At 45.6% G+C, this 20,991-nt stretch overlaps 1 long non-coding RNA gene across 1 annotated transcript; it reads right to left on the bottom strand.

Moving 5' to 3' along the window:
• Positions 1-1,595: 1,595 nt before the first annotated feature.
• LOC147120177 (uncharacterized) lies at positions 1,596-20,017 on the bottom strand. Its single transcript, XR_015077849.1, has 3 exons — positions 19,946-20,017; positions 18,134-18,238; positions 1,596-2,081 (listed from the first exon to the last, which is right to left on the bottom strand). It is a non-coding gene; the product is annotated as an uncharacterized LOC147120177 (long non-coding RNA).
• Between the last annotated feature and the right edge of the window lie 974 nt (positions 20,018-20,991).

Raw genomic sequence — 20,991 nt, 5'->3', positions numbered from 1 at the left:
AGGGACTCCCGAGACCTGAAGGAAGGAAGGCTGTAAAGGTAAGTAAAACTTCTTTAAACACTTTACACACACCAAACACACTTACCTCTTCACTCATGCACCCATCACTCACCTGAACACCGGACATCTCGAACCCTCCAAGTCCTTCAGCCCGACGGCCCGCCTCGCTAACTTGGCGTGGTTTGGAGCCGTCGGGAATGAATCCTACACTTCAGCAATAAAAATAGGGATTAGGCTAAAAACTGCCTGTTAACTACCTGTTAACAGGCAGATAATGGGCACTAATCCCCTTCCTGCTTCGGGGAGGTGGCTCCCAGCACAGGTCGGGTATCCGCCTCCTTTGAAACTGGCATGGAGGCGGGTTGGGGGCGGGATGGGTTCGTGCCCCCCGATTTCAAGATTTTAACCCCACATGCGCCTCCAATCCCACCTCCATGGCCCAATGAAAATCCTGCCCATAGAGTTATACAGCACAGAAAGAGGCCCTTCAGCCCATCGTGTCCGCGCCAGCCATCAAGCCCTGTCCATTCTAATCCCATTTTCCAGCACTTGGTCCATAGCCTTGTATGCTATGGTGTTTCAAGTGCTCATCTAAATGCTTCTTGAATGTTGTGAGGGCTCCTGCCTCTACCATCCTTTCAGGCAGTGAGTTCCAGATTCCAACCACCCTCTGGGTGAAAAAGTTTTTCCTCAAATCCCCTCTAAACCTCCTGCCCCTTACCTTGAAACTATGCCCCCTGGTTATTGTATAAGAACAATGAAGTCTTGCTGCAATTGTATAGAGCTTTGGTGAGACCACGCAGTTTTGGTCTCCTTACCTAAGGAAGGATATACTTGCCTTAGATGGGGTGCAACCAATGTTCACTAGATTGATTTCTGGGATGAGAGGGTCGTCCTATGAGGAGAGATTGAGTAGAATGGACCCACATACTCTGGAGTTTAGAAAAATGAGAGGTGATCTCATTAAAAAGTATAAAATTCTTAGAGGGCTTAACAGGGTAGATGCTAAAGAGGCTGTTTCCCCTGGCTGAAGAGCCTAGAACTAGGGGTTAGAGCCTCAGGATAAAGTGTTGGTCATTTAGTACTGAAATGAGGAGAAATTTCTTCACTCAGAGAGTTGTGAACCTTTGGAATTCTCTATCCCAGATGGTCTTTCGTTGAGTATATTAAAGACTGAGATTGATAGATTTTTAGACACTAAGGGAACAAGGAATATGCAGATAGTGGGGGAAAGTGGAGTTGAGGTAGAAGTTCAGCCATGATCTTATTGAACAGTGGAGCAGGTTTGAGGGGCCTTATGGCCAACTCCTGCTCCTATTTCTTATGTTCTTATGTTCTTACTCAAACTCAGATTCCGATGCCAGGAAAATGCAGCTGCTTGCTCCTGGACCTCTGCCGATGCTCCCTTTGCCGTCAATCGGGACATCACTGGCCAGCTTCCCTGCATCTCATAGGGAGATGCCACAACTCCATTCTGATTCTCTGTCCAGTGTGACTCAGATTGAAACTGACTGTGGGAATGAACGACCTCCCTCCTCCAGCCCGTCTCTGGGGAACAACCATCTGTACTGAAGGCATGACCCATGATGCAAAGGCAGTCACTGAGGATAAGGCACTACTGATTAGTACTCAACAAGAGCCAAGTATTAATTCGTCTTTCAGATAACTATATCAGTCATGTTTACTTCTGCATGCACAAATGTGTTGTATTGGTTTTTGCTTTTATATATACTGTATGTTAGCAGCAAGATCCATATTTTAGCAATGTTTGTCAACAGGGATTTCTTGATTCAAGCAACAAACTTCTCAAGAAATTAACTTTAGATAGCACAAAGTTACACTGAATTATCTTCACAATTTCTGTTGGGATTGCACTGTGTGGAAGGTATTTCCTGGAATGTTACGATGCCTCCGGGTATAAGAAATTACATTCTTTAATGTCCAAGGCCAATCATTCAACTGTTAAATGCAGTGAATGAACTTTTGTCACTGCTGCTCACAGCATCTTTGTCCCTTTTAAGTCTCGTCATGATCCTAACCTCGAGCTGAATCTTCTTCTTCTCACTAAACTGCTTCTCCATCTGAAAAAGAATTGGGGGAAAGAACAAGTGGATCAGAGAATAAATGGAAAACATATCATAAATGAGGAATAGTTAAAGTAAGCGCTGCTCAACTTTCTTTTTGTTGCCCTAATTTTTTGGCTGGAAATTTCCTCGGAACTGCTTCCACTGTGTCGCCAGAAGTGCGGCGGAATCCCTGTTCAAGCACATAGATAGGGTTACCACCACACTCCCTGCGAAAGTACGGTAGCGGTGTAAAAGCAGCTCCGAGGAAATTCTCGGCCTTTCAAGCCTATTATACGTCCTGGAGCAGGGCAAATTGCCACACTGCAGGGGTTAACAGAGTAGATAGCGATTTCTAGAACAAGGTACCAATCACTTTCCAAAACAGCAAAGGCTCTGGTTTAAATACAGGGGTAAAATTTCCATGTGGGTTCTCCTGATCTCTTGCTGTAGCTTTGGGGGACAGATCGGCAGGAACCCACAGAGAAACTTTATGGGCCAGAAATTCCAGGCCAGAAGTGTGAGTACGGTCGGCTTACTCACGCTTCTGGCCGTTGGAAATGCCGGCGTTCAGCATGAACAGCGCATGCGGGGAACGCCGGCATTTCCAGACCTCGAGCGCGTGCGACTGCACAGGCAGCGCTTGCGCAGTGAACTTCGTGGATTTCATTCATGAAATCCGTGAGGTTAAGTCCTTAGAAGTTACACTGAAAAAAAGCAAGTGTAAAGTGGTTCATTGGCTGCGGAGGAAGATATATTTTATCGTGGAGCTTTTGAAATGCAATATTTTTGTTTGGGAAAGGGAGGGAAGTTATTTTAAGAAATTTTAAGTAAGTTTTAAAGTTAAAAATTTTTTTTTTTTTTTAAAGGGTTTTCAGAACGGTAGGTAGAAGGAGCAATTGTGGCTGTGTGAATGGAATGTGAGAATGAGTTATGTATGTATGTCCACATATATTCCTTTACGTATATGTATGTATGTTTTTAATTATGATTTTCCAATAAGTTACTTTCTCTGAAAGTCAAAATTAAATAATACATTCATACACATAAGTAAAGGAATATATACATAACACGCAAAGGAATATATACAGACATACATACTTTCAGAAGCTCCACGATAAGAAATATCTTCCTCCGCAGCCTCTGTAGCAACTGTACCCATGCTTTTTTCATGTGTAAGTTGTAATGACTGGACCTCACTGAAAGCATTAATGAAAGCGGCGAATTATACTGCGCACGCGCTGCATGTGCAGTCGCACGCATTCTGCCTCTGAACCCCTTCGTTCAGAGGACAGGAAATGCCGGTTTTTCCCACATGCACTGTGCATGCTGAAAACCGGCATTTCATCCGGCCAGATGCGTAAGTACCCCGACCGTATTTGGAAGGGAATTATTGGGCCAACATTTTACATGTCAATAAAATAAAAAATTTAACACTTGCACGACTTGCCCCCTTGCATCTGCGACTGAGGGTCCAAGGAGGTGCATTGCGCAAGAGGTCATCATCGGACGTATCCTCACACTGTTCCCTTTGGGGAACTGTATGAAGTGGTGGAAGGATTTATGGCCATGATTAACGCTCATTCCGTGACCGTAACCATCTTTGAACCAGCCATTAGGGTGGTTAGTCCTATGGCGGGAGGGTTTTACGGGCTCCCACAACCCATCTGGGGGGGGGGGGGGGGGGCCACCAACACCCACGGACGCAAGTATCCCGCTGGATGTCCACCCAGAATTTAAAGTTGGAGCTCCGACTCCACTTGCCGGGACTGTCTGGAGTGGGGTTCAAAACCCTACTCCTTCTGGCCCAGCGGCGGGGATGCTTACTGCTACGCAAAAGGCCCACTCCGCACAAAAGGTGACACCCATACGTTTCCTGCGCCTTTTCCCTCCCCGTGACTGGAGCCCTATGCTGCCATTTCACGTTGCTAATCGGATTGGGCGTTTGTCATAGCGGTAGGATCCCCGCCGCTGGGCCAGATCAGGGCTGGGTTTCGAACCCCGCTCCAGACAGTCCCGGCAAGTGGAGTCGGAGCTCCGGCTCTAAATTCTGGGTTGACATCCAGTGGGATATTTGCGTCCGTGGGTGTGGGTGGCCCCCCCTCCTTGTATAGCTTGTGGGAGCCCGTAAAACCCTCCCGCCATAGGACTAACCGCCCTAATGGCTGGTTCAAAGATGGTTACGGTCACGGAATGAGCGTTAATCACGGCCATAAATCCTTCCACCACTTCATACAGTTCCCCAAAGGGAACAGTGTGAAGACACGTATGTCGACGACATTGCTAAATAAATAAATGGAATTTAAAAAATTCTTTTAGGGCTTTTAAAAGTCTTTAAATTGCTTTAATTCTCTTTAAAACTACTTCAGATTACTCAAAATAATGTAAACATTTTAAAAAGTTTATAAAAGTTACCAAAATCTTCAAAAAACTTCCAAAAACCTATTTAAACTGCTGCTTTGCATGTAAAAAAGCAAAGCAGCTTGACAGAAACATTGGGGGCGTGTCCAGTGAAACTGAGACCTCAAGGGGCGTGTCTCACTTACACTGCACGCTCCTGGGTCCGCGCTGGCTGCACTCCTGGGCGGCGTGACGTCATACGCTGCCCGGGAATGTGCTTTCTATTTCTCCAAGTTCAGGCGTCCCAGAAGCTGATCGGCAGGAGCGCGGGGTAAGTGCAAATGCGGGGCTTGCACGCGCTGCAAGCCCCGTTCTGGAATTTCTGGCCCTATATTTATGGTGCTTCTCTGCAGTTTCTGCCGAAGTTACAGTGTAATATCAGGAGGTCCCCCGGAGAAATGTTACCCCAAAGTTTGGAAATTACAACTCTGACTCCTCAAAGATATAAAGAACCAGAGTGGACAGTAGGTGATTTACCAATCCCCCGTGATGTGCATGTACACATCAAACACTGGTTAGGCCTCAGCTGGAGTATTGTGGACAATTCTGGGCACCACACTTCAGGACAGATGCAAAGGCCTCAGAAAGGGTAGAGATGATTGTTGTGTATGTACCTTTAAGAGAATAACTGGTCTCAGACTGCAGTACCGGCAGTGGCCACCCCTGTATAAAAGGCGCTAGAGAGCCTCTGTTGTTTAGTTTCGCTATGGACTTCCACCAGTAAAGATCTGTTTGTTTTCACTCCTGCTGGTCCATGTCTCAATCATTCACGGACTTAACACTGGCGACGAGTAAGAAACGAACTTACCTGCAACTCAGCAGCAGCTCCGACGACGTTGTTGAAGGTCGGAGCCAGAAGAAAGAAAAAAAAAATTAAAAAAATAAAGAAGCCATTGAAACTCGAGAAACGGGCGTCGACCGTCAATCATCGATTTAAAAACTTGCAGGAGAGACTGTCCAGAGCCAGGCTGGGTTCCTCGGTCTGTGGTTTCCCAGCTAATCGGGCTGGTGGCAGGTAGTGCTCTGATCCTTCCTGGGCTGCGGCGGGCTGAAGCTCGATCGGGTGGCTTTTCAACGGGGCCGGGCAGCGAGTCGGGAAGCGAAGAGAGAGAGAGAGAGTGGAGCACACAGGGCGCGGCCAGTGCTTCGAAGCCGGGCAGCGTTCGGACCTAAGAAGAGGGAGGGAAGTGTCCCAGAGGGTTCGCTCCATGACGGGAAAATAATAAAAGAAAAATAATTAATATTTAACGCGCAGGAAACCGTGGAAAGCAGCGCTAACAACAGCGGGGAAGAAGGCAAAGCGCGGGAGGCGCCATTTTAGATTTGCAAGATGCCGAAGACTGGCTGTATCACTGCTTTTGATAATACATTAGAGGACTGGACCACGTATGTGGAAAGAGTCGAGGTATATTTCGAGGCAAACGAAATAGCGGAGGGGAAAAAGGCATCGATATTGCTAAACTTAATGGGCGCTAGAACGGACGGCCTGTTGCAGGATCTGATTACTCCAGCCAAACCGAAGGCGAAGAGTTTTAACGAAATTGTTGCTGTCCTACAGGAACACTTAAACCCTGCACCGCTGTTGATAGCAGAAAGATTTAAATTCCACAGGAGAACTCAGCACAAAGATGAGAGCAATGCTGAGTATCTTACGGAACTACGCAAGCTATCAAAGCACTGCCAGTTCGGAGCAGGACTGGCAGATACCCTACGGGACAAATTTGTCTGTGGACTCCTGAATGAAGGAACACAGAAGAAGTTACTCTCAGAAAAAGAGCTGACGCTAGATAAGGCTTTCAGCGTGGCAGTATCATATGAAGCAGCAGCCAGGGGAGCTGCAGAAATTCAACAAAAACCACAGGAATACGGCACCCACGAAATGACACGGGAATTTGCAAAATGTTATCGCTGCGGCAGAACTAACCATGACCAGAAGGACTGCTGGTCCAAAGACAAAATATGCAGACAATGCGGGAAGATTGGACACATTGCACAAGTTTGTAGGTCTGGGAAGAAGACCAGCGACAACAAAAAGGCTACTAAGGAACCGAACAAGAAAGTACAAAAGATGACGGACAGTAGTTCCGAAGACCAGATGAGCGATAGTGAATCCGGAAACAGGAGACTAAGCTGTCTCAAACTTCACAATGTAATCGCAAAAGAGGATCACCGAACCATTTGGGTCACTCTCACGATAGCAGGGTCCCAAGTTAAAATGGAATTGGATACAGGATCAGCGCTAACCGTCATGAATCGATGAGACTACGAGCGGCTATTTTTACACATACCCTTGAGAGAGACATCCATCGTCTTGACGACGTATACGGGGCAAAAATATACCCCAGAGGAAAAATAAGGGTGCCTGTCGAATACAATGGCAAGAAAATACGGAAATTGTATCTCTACATACTGCCAAATGGTGGACCACCGTTATTGGGATGGGAATGGATCAGGAAGATAAACTTAGATTGGCATTCCATTCATGCAATGATGGTGGACGGTAAAAAAGATGAAGACGTCACTCCTGGGCGATTGTCAACAATCTTAGCTAACGCCAAAGAGGTATTTCAACAAGAACTGGGCACGCTTAAAGGTGTAACCGCCTCGATAAAAATAGAAGAGAATGCAGTTCCCAAGTATTTCAAAGCAAGACCGGTACCATATGCAATTCGCCCAGCCATCGAGGCAGAGCTGGAGAATCTGGAGAAGGCGGGCGTGTTGTCTAAGGTCGACTGGAGCGAGTGGGCGACACCCATCGTTCCTGTCATGAAGAAAACGTTAAGCAATAAGTCCGGAGAGCCAAGGAAGATTCGCATCTGTGGGGATTTCAAGGTGACGGTGAACCCAGTCCTTCACACAGTACAATATCCTCTTCCAAGGATAGAAGACATCTTCGCCTCACTGTCTGGAGGGAAGTGTTTTACAAAAATTGACCTAGCACAAGCATATTTGCAGATGGAGGTTGAAGAGTCCTCTAGGAAGTATCTCACGATAAACACTCACAGGGGTCTTTACCAGTATCATCAATTGGTATTCGGAGTAGCATCGGCTCCGGCGATATGGCAAAGAGCGATGGAACAAGTCCTGCAAGGGATTCCGGGGACTCAGTGTTACTTGGACGACATCCTTGTAACAGGTGAAGATGACAGTGAACACCTTAACAACCTAGAACAGGTGCTCACTAGACTACGGGAACATGGGCTGCGAGCCAACCGCCCCAAGTGCGAATTTTTTAAGAAACAGATATCGTATTGTGGCCACGTGATTGATGAAGAGGGGTTACATAAGTCCCCTGACAAAATTGAAGCGGTTGTTAAGGCCCCAGCGCCTGAAAATGTGTCGCAACTGAGGTCATTCCTCGGGTTGGTGAATTACTATCATAAGTTTTTGCTGAATTTGTCGACAATTCTGCACCCACTGAACGCCCTGCTATGAACGGGGGTAGCATGGAAATGGAACGATGATTGTAAGCGTGCTTTTCAGAAGAGTAAGGACTTAATCACTTCAAGGGAAGTATTGGCTCACTACAACCCAGCACTGCCAATCAGGCTGGCATGTGATGCGTCTCCCTACAGCATTGGGGCGGTACTGTCACATAAATTCCTTGATGGTCTAGAGAGGCCGATAGCTTTTGCGTCACGCTCGTTAACTTCTGCCGAGCGTAACTACGCCCAGATTGACAGAGAGGGCCTCAGCCTAGTGTGGGGGGTGAAGAAGTTCAATCACTATCTGCACGGTCAAAAATTTACTCTACTAACCGATCATCAACCCCTTGTCTCCATTTTCAACCCTCAGAAGGGCGTACCGATAATGACAGCACAACGGCTGCAGAGATGGTGCCTTTTCCTAGGGGCACACCAATATGACATCGAGTACAAAGGAACTAAACAGCATGGAAATGCTGATGGATTGTCACGTCTACCGCTGCCGACGGTGGAAGAAGAAGACCTTGCAGTGGATCCAATGGAGTTATTCCACTCGACCATAGTCGAATGTCTCCCTGTGACGAATGCAAACATAGAAAAGGAAACACGGAATGACCCGACACTATCACGGGTCTATGATTTAACGGTGAAGGGATGGCCAGCACATGGCGAACCACTGCTGCCAGCATTCTCGCCGAGAAGAGAACAGCTGTCAGTATGCAGAGGAACCTTGATGTGTGGATCCAGAGTAGTAATTCCACCTAAGTTGACGGATAGAGTGCTCAATGAGCTTCATGAGGGTCATCTGGGTGGGGTAAAAATGAAGAGCTTAGCCAGAGCGTTTGTGTGGTGGCTGAGAATCGATAGAGAAATCGAAGAGATGACCAAGAGCTGTGCAGGATGCCAGAAGGTCCAAAACGCCCCACCACAAGCTCCTCTGCATCCATGTGAGTGGCCCTCATCTCCATGGCAAAGGGTGCACATTGATTTTGCTGGTCCCTTCATGGACTCGATGTTTTTAATTGCGGTGGATGCACATTCAAAGTGGCCAGAGGTAATAAAAATGTCCTCAACCACCACGGAAAAAACTATCACAGTTTTACGAACCATATTCGCCAGGAATGGGCTGCCTGAACAGATTTGCTCTGACAATGGACCACAGTTTGTGTCTGAAGCGTTCCGGAGGTTCTTAAAGAACAATGGTGTTAAGCATTACACATCCGCCCCATATCATCCAGCCACTAATGGATTGGCCGAGAGGTTTGTCCAAACATTCAAGAAGGCTATCAAGGCAATGTGTAATGAAGATATACCCCTACAACACAAGGTGGACAACTTCTTGTTTGCCTACCGGAATGCGACACATGCGGTTACCAACCAAACTCCAGCCATGATGTTCTTCAATCGAAGACTACGATGCCGCTTGGATTTGGTTAAGCCAAACGTCCGAAGAGATGTGGAGAACAGGCAGTTTCAGAATATGAATGAAAGGCCGACCAGGAGTTTTAAGATAGGTCAACCAGTTTTGGCCCGGGACTACCGCACTGAGAAATGGCAGCCAGGAACGATTTGTACACGACAAGGACCTCTCATGTATACCGTGGACGTTGGGGAGAGCATTGTAAGACGCCATGCTGACCAGATTCTAGAGTCACTGGAAAACGTCAACTCCACACCACGATCTGACACACCTGGTAATGAAATTGGCGTACCAATTGCAGCTACCGCAGAACCGGTAATATTGGAGGCAGATGAACCAAACAAAGACATTGATCCCGACGCAACATTGCCAGAAGAACCTGATACCCCAAAGAGGCGTTATCCAGACAGAATGAGGAAGCCTCCTCAAAGACTGAACTTATAATTGCTTAAACTTAACCAATGTATCTAGCAACAGTAATTGTGATTGTAATTCGTTATCATTTAGTTGTTAAATGAATGTTATGTACCGTTTATCTAAAAGGGGAGGAATTGTTGTGTATGTACCTTTAAGAGAATAACTGGTCTCAGACTGCAGTACCGGCAGTGACCACCCCTGTATAAAAGGCGCTAGAGAGCCTCTGTTGTTTAGTTTCGCTATGGCCTTCCACCAGTAAAGATCTGTTTGTTTTCACTCCTGCTGGTCCGTGTCTCAATCAGTCACGGACTTAACAATGATGTTTACCAGGATGTTACCAGGGATGAGGGACTTCAGTTATAAAGAGAGGTTGGAAAAGTTAGGACTGTTCTCCTTAGAACTATTCCCTCTGGAGAGTGGGTCAATAACTAGAGGTCATAGATTGAAAATCAATGGCAAAAGATCTAGAGGGGAGATGAGGAGGATTGTTTTCACTCAGAGTTGTCGGGATCTGGAACGCTGTACCTGGAAAGGTGGTGGAAGCTGATTCCATAAATAATTTTAAAAGGGAGTTAGACAGGTACTCGAGGATGAGGAACTTACAGGGTTACAGACAAAAGCGGGAATGTGAGACTAAACATGACTGCTCTTTCAAAGAGCCAGCACAGGCACGATGGGCCAAATGGCCTCCTTCTGTGCTGTAAGTTTCTATGATTCTATGAATTTCAAAAGGACTCCCAATCATTTCAGTGAACTTTTGCTTGACAGCCACTAAAAATTACTCTATTTTTTAATTATTTTATATTGTGGCGGAGCCACTAGGGGGACTCTGATCTAAGGTACATAATTATCTTTAACAAATTATTAGCTACAGAATGAATCTGTATCTAGGCCAGTTCGGCCTACAACAGATTGACTTCTTGGGCCACCGCATTACTTCGGAGGGCGCAATTCCGCTGCAGTCAAAGGTCGAAGCAATTACGGCATTCCCAAGGCCGCAGTCCACCAAGGCTCTTCAAGAATTCCTGGGCATGGTGAATTTCTACCACCGCTTTGTGCCCAAGGCAGCACGACTCATGCAGCCCCTCTACGAGGCCCTCAAAGGCAAGGCCGGAAAGGATACAATAGCCTGGACGGTCGAAATGGACAACGCTTTCGACAACACAATAACCACTCTAGCCAATGCAACTATGTTGGCGCACCCTCTGCCAGGTGCCACCATCGCCCTTACCACTGACGTTTCCGACTATGCCATAGGCGCTGTGCAGGAACAGTGGGTCACTGGGACGTGGCAACCACTGGCATTTTTCAGCCGCCAACTCCGGCGCAACGAACGCAAATACAGCACTTTCGACCGGGAGTTGCTGGCGCTGTTCCTGGCCATCCGCCATTTCCGTTTTTTGTTAGAAGGACATCCCTTCACTGTGTTTGTGGATCACAAACCACTGACCTTCACCATGGCCAAGACTGCCAAACCGTGGTTGGCTCGACAGCAGCGACAGCTAACTTTCATTTCAGAATTCACGACAGACGTCCAACACGTAGCTGGCAAGGACAACTTGGTAGCTGATTGCCTATCTCGCGCGACCGTACGGGTGGTCCAGCTGGGCATCGATTATGCCCTCATGGCTACCGATCAGGCATCCGACCCTGAAACACAGGCGTATCGCACCGACACCTCTAGCCTCCAACCGACCGATGTGCAATTCCACGCTGCAGGCACCTCGTTACTCTGCGATGTCTCCATGGGAGATCCCTGCCCGATTGTTCCAGTCGCCTGGCGCCGCAAAGTTTTCGATGCCATACATGGGCTTTCGCATCCTGGCGTGAAGGCATCTCAAAAATTAATGTTGGCTAAGTTCGTCTGGAGAGGAATGCGTAAGGATATCCGTGACTGGGCTAACACCTGCGTCGTCTGTCAAAAGTCTAAGGTGCAACGTCACATTAAGGCCCCATTGGCCACGTTCGCAGTACCAGAATGTCGATTCGACCATGTCAACATGGACCTCGTCGGGCCGCTTCCACCGTCGCAGGGGTTCACACACATCCTCACCATGGTCGATCGTACTACTAGACAACCAGAGGCAGTTCCTCTGGCATCTACTACGTCCGCTGATGTTGCCAGAGCATTCCTCTCCTCGTGGGTCGCACGTTTCGGCATTCCGGTGGACATTTCTTCAGACCGCGGTCCACAGTTCTCTTCCGAGCTCTGGAACGCTGTGGCCCAGGGTCTCGGCACCAAGCTTGACTGCACCACGGCCTATCACCTGCAAGCAAACGGTTTGTGCGAACGTTTCCACAGATCGTTAAAGGCATCGCTGAGGGCCAGCCTCCAAGGCACCGGATGGGTGGATAAGCTTCCGTGAGTCATGTTGGGTCTCCGCACGGCACCCAAAGAGGACCTGCAATCGTCCGCCGTGGAGCTCGTGTACGGCCAGCCACTCCGTGTACCGGGAGATTTCCTGCCGCTTCCAACTGAGCCGTGGTCCGCAGCTGACCAACTCAGCAGCCACCGGGAAACAGCCAGGCTTTTTGCGCCTATCCCAACTTCGCATCACGGCCTTCCATCTTCACACGTACCAGCGGAGCAAAAGGAATGCTGAATTTGTATTCATTCGTCATGATGCCCATAGCGATTCGCTCAAGGCCCCTTACACAGGCCCTTTTCGCGTACTGGAGACAGGCGACAAGAGTTTCTCTGTAGACATTGGTGGTAAACCCGACCACATATCCATTGACCATCTCAAACCAGCACGCCTGGACATCGACTGGCCAGTAGAGACCGCACAGCCACCACGGCGTGATCGACCTCCCGCTGCATCCACGCCAGACCGAAGGCTTCCATCCACCAGCCCACCCGTTGTTCAACAACGTCCACTCCAAGAATACAGGAGTCGCTCTGACAGACTTGTCAGACCTCCTAGTCGATTGACTTTTACTGTTAAAGACAATTCTGGGGGGGCGCATGTGGCGGAGCCACCAGGGGGACTTTGATCTAATGTACATAATTATCTTTAACAATTTATTAGCTACAGAATGAATCTGTATCTTTGTTCATATCATTGCATGTACATAGCGCGGTCCCTTTAAGAATGAGACCAAACGCGATGATGTCATCACGTTGATCACGTGATCCTCCAGCGGCGGGAAAATGTGCTGACGTCATGACGTCAGGCTGGGGAGCCGCCCTAGCCAGTCCTCGTGGAGCCAGCAAAGATACAGACCTGTAATGTAGTTCTCCTGTGTTTTCGTTTTAAACTCTGTTGATTAGTGTTAAACATCGTTTGTTTGATAGACTGACTCGACCTCAGTCCTTTAGTTAGGAATCTAGCCATTCCTACAATATATATATATTTTTACACTTCATCTAGAGCCATCTTTTGTTTCTTAACTTGTCCCATTACCATCTCCTTTTGCTTTGCACTATCTCTTAATGTCTTTTAATCTCTCCTGCCTTCCATCCTATCACAGGCCCCCACTTTTGGTATTTACTCCCCTCCCCCCTTTCCCTGCCCCTACACTTGCTTAAAAACCTGTTCCATCTCCAGCTTTTTCCAGTTCTGACCTGAAACGTTAACTCTGTTTCTCGCTCCACAGATGCTGCCTGACCTGTTGAGTATTTCCAGCATTTTCTGTTTTTATTGTTTATTTTTTATTTAAAATTACTCTAGTTGTTGACAGAGCAGATTGGATCCTAATGGACCTTCTATTGCTTGATTTTATTACAATTTAAGAAGATTTGTTATACAAAGTTGTATTTTGTAATGAATTCTCAGTTTGAGTCAGTAATTTACCGGTGTTCCCTTAAAAGACCATTTAAAAATTGTATTTATATAGCGCCTTACATAAACCTCCGAATGTCTCAAAGCATTTTACAGCCAATTAAGAAGTAGTAACAATTATGAAGTGTAATTACTGTTGTAATGTAGGAAAAGTGGCAGCCAATTCGCGTACAGTAAGCTCCCACAAACAGCAATGAGATAATGACCAGATAATCTGTTTTATTGATTTTGGTTGAGGGATAAATATTGGTGAGTTAACACTAATTAATTCCATTTGTGCTTTATCTGCATGGCAATTAAGCAACTGGTTAAATCCAGGTGACACAGGTAGATCAATCTGCAAGATGAAGTCTGTATGCTAGCAGGAGTTGTTGATTGTAAAGTTGTTTAAAACCTTGATAAATCTATTCCTTTATCACTCAGTGTTGGATTTTAATGAATCTGAAAACAGGTTCAAAGAAAGAACAATACCAAGGCATTCCTGTAATAGTAAAAATTTATGCACGATAAAATTAACTCATGACAGAAGTTTCTTAATGTGGAATCAGGCACAGAAAAATACCTTGAAGAGGCTGCTTACACAAATATATTCAAAATATTTGTTTTAATTTGGAGCAAGTTAGTAATATTACCTTTCCTCCCAGGGAGAGGCCTCCCATTTGATGTAAGGCCTATATAAAGCGGTAGAGTCAAATAAATATGGGCCCAGATATTCCGATCGCAGGCCTCCCACGGGCGGAGGCCGACGATCTGGAAAAATCTGCGCCCTTACCTGAGGGCTCCCAGGAGGCGCACAATTCTGGTGCTGGGCCTCTCCAAACTGCCGGTGTGCAGGGCCCACGTATCTCAGAGGCGCAGGTAGTTTGCAGCGTCCCTGGGGTCACATGGGCCATGGGAGCCAATCACAGAAGGGAATCTCCCTTCATACATTTGACAGGAAGACCTGTCAAATATATGAATGGAGATCACCCCCAAAACATAGTAAAACTTTAAATAATTTTTTTTTTTAAATCACATTTTTTAAATGATTTGAAAGTCCAATAAATTAACTATTTTAAACAAATTTTAATTTTTGAAAAAAATAATTAAAGTTTTTTACGGGACTAAAAATAAACTTACCTTTTTTTAAAGAATTTTTAAATGATAAATCAGTGGAAAAATTTTTTTTTTCCAACTCATATCCTGGTAAAAGCAGGCATTACATCTGCTTTTACCAGGTGCAAGAATTGTAAGGGTTTTCTGCAGGCAGAGGGTCTCCAAAAAACGGAACTATCCGCCCGCAGAGGCCCTTCTCCCGGGCAGCCGGAGGATCTGTCAAGAGCTTTCTTGACAGATCGGAAATGCCGGTTTCCAGCGCATACGCCGTGCATGCCTGAAACCGGCATTTCCGATGTCCCTACACAACGCGTACCCACCCGTAGGGATCGGAATATTCGGCCCATGGTATAATTAATGCCTCATAACACCCTTTATCAGTTAAAAAATATAATCCATGTAATTTTTATTTTCCATATAACGTTTAATATTATGTCAGCTTGGTTCGGTCGGTAATAGCCTCCCACCTCTGAGACAGAAGGTTGTGCATTCAAGAACCACTACACAATAACTTGAGCATATAATGTTGACTGACTCTTCAGTACAGTACTGGGGGAGTGCTGCTTTGTCAGAAGTGCTGCCATTCAGACGAGAAGCTAAACTGATGCTCTTTCTGCCTGTTCTGGTTGCTACATTTACCTACATAACATCAGTGACTGCACTACGAAAGTAATCCAATGGTTGTGAGATGCTTTGGAATATCTAGAGGATGTGATAAATGCAAGTTACTTCTGAGTTTTGGAAAGTTTCAATAAGCAACACAGTTTTCAAAACGAACTGAGTATATCACCATATAATGTTTACTACAATTCATTTCCTTCCCATTTACAGTATAACAGTAATTTACAGTACACTAATATGCTGCATTATGTAACATATAAGAATGCCTGTATGTTTGTATTCTGAAAGTGACTTGCACTGATGTTCTGCAGCCCTGATCCTGGTTTTTAAACAGTCACACTGTTAACACGGATGTTTATCTGCTTGACTCCGAACAGGTTAATATTTTCTTACCAGCTACTCAGGGATTTCTGTATGGATGTCTGAGGATACAGCCCTGCTTGTGGATGAATGTAAAGATTCAGGGCAGCATTGGGGGAAGTACAAATGCCCTCAGTGTCTCTGGGTTAGGGAGGAGACGATCCAACCTGGGTTTGGGCTTCTGATGGCTAAACAATGAATCATGCTGGAATGTATGCATGTGTGAGCTGCGGAAAAAAATTTGATCAAACTTATCTGTAATATCCTTGGAGATTGAATCATCTCCCAATATTTAATGTTTAGGCTCCAGGTTGGAAATGGCAAATAGCTGCTGGCTTATGGAAGTGGGCCCCAGCAAGAATCTACTGGGGTGAAACTGGCCTACACCAGCAGTGCGGAATGGGCTCATAGTGAATAGTGACTTCAATGGAAGAGGAAATTGGTCGTGCTGTAGAACAACTGGTCAATTCGCTATGAGCCCATTTGCACTACTGGAGAACACCAATTTCACCCCCTACATCTTCAGGAGGTGGGAGCAAATTGGGAGTAAATAAGGAACTGAGGATGCAATGTGCTCGAGATATTTTTGCCCAGTAGGTACAAACAAATCTCTGGATTCACCCCTTTTGGATATTTGCAATAGATACTGGGAAATGTGAGTTTCTGTGTTTCCAATGCAACCAACAGAAACACCCAGGTATCTGGTTAGGAAATGTTAATTCCTCAGAGACAAGAAGATTTTGCATCCTTTGAACACTCACCTTTGTTTTAATACTTAACTATCCAAATACCATTTTAAATGTCGTAACTTCTTCCCTTTTATAACTTCATGGATACGAAATTGGCTAAGTGACGGGAAACGGAGAGTAGTGGTGAACAGTTGTTTTTCGGACTGGAGGAAGGTATACAGTGGTGCTCCCCTGGGGTCGGTTCTAGGACCACTGCCTTTCTTGATAAATATTAATGACTTGGATGTGGGTGTACAGGGCACAGTTTCAAAATTTACAGATGAAACAAACCTTGGAAGTATAGTGAACAGTGAGGAGGAGAGTGATAGAGTTCAAGAGGACATAGACAGGCTGGTGGAATGGGTGGACACGTGGCAGATGAAATTGAATGCAGAAAAGTGCAAAGTGATACATTTTGGTAGGTAGAATGAGGAGATGCAATATAAACTAAAGGGTACAATTCTAAAGGGGGTGCATGAACAGAGAGACCTGGGGGTATATGTGCACAAATTGTTGAAGGTGGCAGGGCAGGTTGAGAAAGTGATTAAAAAGCATACGGGATCCTGGGCTTCATAAATAGAGGTATAGAGTACAAAAGCAAGGAAGTTTTGACGAACCTTTGTAAAACACTGGTTCAGCCTCAACTGGAGTATTGTGTCCAAATCTGGGAACTTTAGGAAGGATGTGAAGGCCTTAGAGAGGATGCAGAAAAGATTTACAACAATGGTTCCGGGGATGAGGGACTTTAGTTGCGTGGATAGACTGGAGAAGCTGGGGTTGATCTCCTTAGGTTGAGAGGAGATTTGATAGGGCTGTTTAAAATCATGAGGGGTCTAGACAGAGTAGATAGAGAGAAACTGTTCCCATTGGCAGAAAGGTCGAGAACCGGAGGACACAGATTTAAGGTGATTTGCAGAACAACCAAAGGCGACAGGAGGAAAAACCTTTTTACACAGTGAGTGGTTAGGGTCTGAATACACCGCCTGAAAGTTTGGTAGAGGCAGATTCAATCGTAGCTTTCAAAATGGAATTGGCTAAGTACCTAAAGAAAAATAAATTTGCAGGGCTACGGGGAAAGGGCGGGGGAGTGGGACTAGCTGAAATGCTCTTGCAGAGAGCTCAACAGGCCAAATGGCCCCCTTCTGTGTTGTAACCATTCTATGATTCTCTTTGTTTTCCTAACTTTTGTTCCCTGTAACAGCTATGTCTTATTAGCACAGCACCCATTTAGCACTTGTATTTACCCTTTCATCAAAATAACCCCCTTAACTTTCCAAATATCATTTTAAATCTCATAACCTCCTCCCATTTATAAGTTTACTCTTTGTTTTCACAACTTTTGTTCCCTATTAACTACTCTGGTGTCAGGTGAGAACAGGATTGGTATCGGCTGCGATGTCTCCATGAATGGATATCCTGCAAACACTCGTCCAGCTGCACAGGCACAAAGAATGGCCACTGGGAGGAAGGGCTGTCAATGGCTGCTCCCCCTTCGCCCCTATACTATGTCCCAGCAGCAATCATCCCTTTTTCAGAGACTGGGGAATCAGAGGAAAGGGGGAAAGAAAAAGAAAGATGGATTCAAAGGATTGGAGATGATGACAGGAACACACCGATGGTGCCCATTAGTCGATAAGCTGTGTTATATTTCAGCTCTGCCAAAGTCAGAACTTGCCAAAGTTACTGTCTCGTAGACCTATTTGAAAAGAGCGATGTTCTAGCTGCAGTGATCAGTGTTTTCTGAAAGCAATGGGACCCATGGGCACAGCTCCAGCCATAGTTCTCCTTTCCCATTACAGAGAATCTCTGACAGAACCATTACCTTCTCTGTTCACCTTCTTCTCCTCTGCCGCTTCTTGTGGTAGATTCTCCTGTGAGCTCTCATTCAAAGTGCTCTGTGAGTTCTCAGTGGGTGAGTCTACAGGAGCTGTGAAAAAGAAAAGTATGCAACGGCTGTTTTAGCATTTTAGTCTTCTTAGAAAAACGACCATGTGTGAGAGATGGAAAGGTAGTTTTAATATGTTAAGCCTCTATTTATCTACATTGTACAATTCCAGCTAAGTTTGGTTGCAGCCCAGGGATTGACTGCAGAACTTCTACGGTCTGTATTATTCATAATCAAACTATACTATTAGCCACTCAACCACTAGGGCCACTGATGCAGTCTTTAAGGATGCACAAGCTGTTTGATTGCAGAGGCACTGCTGACAGCAGGTAAGGCCATTCTACCATTGAAGCAGCCAGTATCTCAGACATTACAGCAACCGAATGGCAAATATCTCCTGTACAAACCTAGGAGAACTCTCAGGCGGCCATGCTGTCTTTCATATGTCAGTGGAGGATATAAGGATATATATATATAAATATATTCAAATTACTTTTGCATTGCCCAGATAATTTATCTATTGAATTTAGAATGGTCTACACAAATTACCAGAAAGATTTTCTCTTAAGTCTGTTAAGAGTGTATTTAAGATTTTCCACTTTTCTCCCTTACTCACTTGGCACATATGGTTCCACAACCGTTCCACCGTCAGTCCAGTACCTTACCCTAGTTGTCATTCTTCATGTGTGAGCCTAACCAATAAGTGAGAGAAGGCTAATTGACCTGAGGTAATTGTCATCAGGCTAACTGACCCATAGTGAGCATCAGGCAGGCTTTTCCACCATAAGAGGAGAGCATCACAGCCAACAGTGACCCTCTCCTCAACCAGTGTCCATGTATGCACTTTCCAGCAGAGTTCACTAAACAATAGTCAAGAACAGGAATCCTGGGCTGACTTGTTCGCTCTAACCCAAGGCACTGAGACCAATTGTAACGTCTCAGCTGGTTCAGCATAGATGAAGGCTCAGATCCGGGCTTTCCTGATCGGGGTGGCTCAGTACCACACCGCACGGCATCTGGATATTTTTAGAGTTCAAACCTCAGAAGCATTTACTGATCTTGTTCCCCAGAGTTGGGCTTTTACTGTAATTTTACAGTCGGCCCCAACTGCTCTGAGCGATTAACTGATTTGCTCACTGACATCCAGACATAAGAACATAAGAATTAGGAGCAGGTGTTGGCCATTTGGCCCCTCAAGCCTGCTCCGCCATTCAATAAGATCATGGCTTATCTTCTACCTCAACTCCACTTTCCTGCACTACACCCATATACCTTGATTCCCTTAATATCTAAAAATCTATGCAAATGTTTTTACTTATGCCTTGGGATCGTCGTCGTACGTGTCTTCATACTGTTCCCTTTGGGGAACTGTATGAAGTGGTGGAAGGATTTCTGGCCGCGATTAACGCTCCTTCCATGATCGTAACCATCTTTGTACCAGCCATTAGGGTGGTTAGTCCTATGGCGGGAGGGTTTTACAGGCTCCCACAACCCATACGAGGAGGGGGGGCCACCCACACCCACGGACGCAAGTATCCCGCTGGATGTCAACCCAGAATTTAGAGCCGGAGCTCCGACTCCACTTGCCGGGACGGTCTGGAGCGGGGTTCGAAACCCTACACCTTCTGGCCCAGCGGCGGGGATGCTACCGCTACGCCAAAGGCCCACTCCATGTCTTGGGATAAAGGGTCTTAACTAAAACTCTAGGTCTGTATTTTTATACAGGGCGGAAGAAATGGTTGCACCTACTCTCATTATCTGCTGCAGCCTTTTCTGTTGTCTCCACAGTTTCAGCCTCCAGCAGTGTATCTATAAGGCATCAGAAAACAAAAAGATAAAATATTAAATTCAGTGAGATTCTATTTTGCATTACTTCCAACTCCTGACTCTTCAGCACACTTGGCCTTGAACAGGTACTGATCATTTACTAGTTAACTTTCCACTAAACTGATGCTCTTTCTGCCTGTTCTGGTTACTACATTTACCTACATAACATCAGTGACTGCACTTCGAAAGTAATCCAATGGCTGGGAGATGCTTTGGAATGTCTAGAGGATGCGATAAATGCAAATGATATTTTATTTTTGGAAAATTTCAAGAAGCTTCTTAGTTTTCAGAACAAACAGAGTATATCACCGTATAATGTTTACTACAATTCATTTTCTTCCAATTTACAATATACAGTATGCTGCATTAATGTAACATATAAGAATGCCTGTATGTTTGTATTCTGAGAGTGACTTGCACTGGTGTTTTGCAGCCCTGCTCCTGGTTTTTAAACAGTCACACTGTTAGCATGGATGTTTATCTGCGCACAGGTTAATATTTTCTTACCAGCTACTCAGAGATTTCTGTACGGGTGTCTGAGGATACAGCCCTGCTTGTGGGTGAATGCAAAGATTCAGGGCAGCATTGGGGGAAGTACAAATGCCCTCAGTGTCTCTGGGTTAGGGAGGAGATGAACCAATCTGGGTTTGGGCTTCTGATGGCTAAACAATGAATCATGCTGGAATGTATGCATGTGTGAGCTGCGGAAGAGATTTTGATCAAACTTATCTGTAATATCCTTGGAGATTGAATCATCTCCAAATATTTAATGTCTAGGCTCCAGGTTGGAAATGGCAAATAGCTGCTGGCTCATGGAAGTGGGCCCCAGCAAGAATCAACTGGGGCGAAACTGGTCTACACTAGCAGTGCGGCATGGGCTCATAGTGAATAGTGACTTCAATGGAAGAGGAAATTGGTCATGCTGTAGGTGTCTACGTACTCCTAGCAAAAAATACTGAACTCAGAGA

This window comes from Somniosus microcephalus, chromosome 4 (assembly GCF_052327205.1).
Source record: "Somniosus microcephalus isolate GS21.2 chromosome 4, FLI_Smic_1.0, whole genome shotgun sequence".
Taxonomy (NCBI): Eukaryota; Metazoa; Chordata; class Chondrichthyes; order Squaliformes; family Somniosidae; genus Somniosus; species Somniosus microcephalus.
The sequence above is the reverse complement of the archived record's forward strand: the minus strand, read 5'-3'. Positions and strand labels throughout refer to the sequence as shown.